Raw genomic sequence first — 2,215 nt, forward strand, 5'->3', positions numbered from 1 at the left:
GGCCCGGCTGTGCTGCGGTCGGAGCGGTGGCCGGCGGCGCCGCGCGGGGCCAGGAGGCGCCGGCTGTGATTGGCCGAGGCCGTCGTGAATGCAGGACATTGTCTGGTGGCGGCCGTCTCTGTCCCTGCCCGGCCGCCCTGCCCCGGATGGAAGTGGGTGCGGGGCGCGGGCCCGGTCGGCGATCGCCGCCCTCCCGGAGTCCCTGGAATGTGGGGACGCCGCGGTGGGAAGGGGTGACTTTCCCAGCACGGACTGTGAGAATGGCGTAAAGGTGCTGTTTAATAAATACAAAACAGTCTTTAACGAGGAAATAAAATTGTTACGTTTGACATAAAGGTTTCCCTTGAAATGAGTAATATTCAAGGAATCAAAAAAAGCCGGATTGTAAAAACGTCTTCTAGAGTCCTTTAATTAAGATCTATAATTAATCTCTCTTATGTAAAATTTTAGGCGGAATTAACTGGTGTTTTAAAAAAACACACACACACTGCTGTATGTCTCCTTGTTTTATTTAGTTCAGCCTATCTGCGCCTTATTTTCCCCGTGTGTGAAATGAAGATCACTAGACCGAATAAGCTCCCAAGTTTGTTTCCAAGCTTCCATTGTGACGATATTCTGATTCTAGGCTTACAGCCTTCTCATACCCTATGTATTTGCATCGTATCTCAAGGCCTTGGAGGACCCGAGACCTTTTAAAGAGCCCTTGAGGACAGTGTAGCTCTCAGATTATCTGTGGAAATACATGGAGGTTATTTAGCTAGAGTGAGATTTGTTAGAGTGTAATTTGGAGTAAAGGAAAAGTAGCAGAGAAATGTGTGGCGACCAGTGACTGAATAAGAGGATTTACTTTCTAAAGTTTTCTAGGTAACGGAATAGTATAATAAAGAATGACCATTTTTTCCTATTTTGTTACCAGTATTGAAGGAGTAGATAGGAAAAAATCGTGAAGAGTGGATGTAGAAGATGTTTAGAGAGCTTGGACTAAAGTATGTATACTTGGTGTTTGCTTTTTTAAAAACTGGTTAGAAAACAAAATTAAAAGGTTTGTGTTGCTACATAAGATTCTTTGGCTTCAGTTTCAGGCTTTCAAAATTTAAAAAATCCGATTTCATTTGAGCAAGTGATGGACTAGAAGTAAAGACTGGGAAACGACAAGTACAGGAAGGAAAGTATTCAGAAAAGATGAGTTCATAGCGTGAGTCATGGTGAGAGCCCTCGCCGGCTTTCTCATTAGAGGGATTTTTACTAAACCAGATATGATATTAAATAAATTTATTTCACAGACTTTCCTCAGGCCTATACTAACATGTCTCCTTTTTTTTTAACACAGGAGCTCACTATGTAGCTCAGGCTGTTCTATAACTGTGTAGCCCAGGCTGTCCTCTAACTTGAGGAATCCTCCTGCCTCAGCCTTCCAAGTACTGGGATTACAAGTTTGCATCACCATTCCTAGCTTGTCTTTATTTTTTAATGCAGAGAAAAAGGAAGAGATGCAAAAGGACATTTTGAAAATATTGTCAAACTTCCTCAAATGAAAACTGTCCTGGGCTGTTCACCATTTTCCATCACAATATAGGAATAAAAAAGCAGAAATTATCATGATATAAGAGCTCTCCCCAGAAATGAAGCATAAATACTGAGGGGTTTTTTTTTGTTGTTTTTTCAGGTTTTTTGGTACTGAGGGTCTAACTCAGGACCTTGCACTTGCCAGGCAGGGGTTTTGTGCTGCTGTGTTACTCCCCCGGCCTGTGAGTTTTTATTTAAATTTCTAGTATTGAAATTGTTGATTTTTATACTTAAACTGATTTTTTTAACTTAAACTGATTTTACAGTCCTTTTAGTAAGTGATTAAAATTTAGAGATTAAGCTAAGTGAAATAAAAAATTGTTTATAATAAGCACAAGCAACAGGTAATTTGATACAGACTACAGTATGCCTACAAAATAAACCTGACACTTTTCCAACGAGTCTTTTCCTTAGTGATTTTGCTTTAGTATTCCATATATAACTGTAGATTACATTATATATAATAATACTATATATGGGACACTTGGTATGTGCCAAACGCTATGTTAAGTGTATTAATCTTCAAAACAAAATTCTTAAGGGCAGGTATTATCCCCATTTTAAAGATGTGGAAACTAAAGTTATAGAGGTTAGGTCGTCTGCCCAAGGCCTGGTGAGTACAGAGCTGGGGCCCAGCTAAGATCTTGTA

Source organism: Chinchilla lanigera, unplaced genomic scaffold, assembly GCF_000276665.1.
Source record: "Chinchilla lanigera isolate Chin_1 unplaced genomic scaffold, ChiLan1.0 scaffold00043, whole genome shotgun sequence".
Taxonomy (NCBI): Eukaryota; Metazoa; Chordata; class Mammalia; order Rodentia; family Chinchillidae; genus Chinchilla; species Chinchilla lanigera.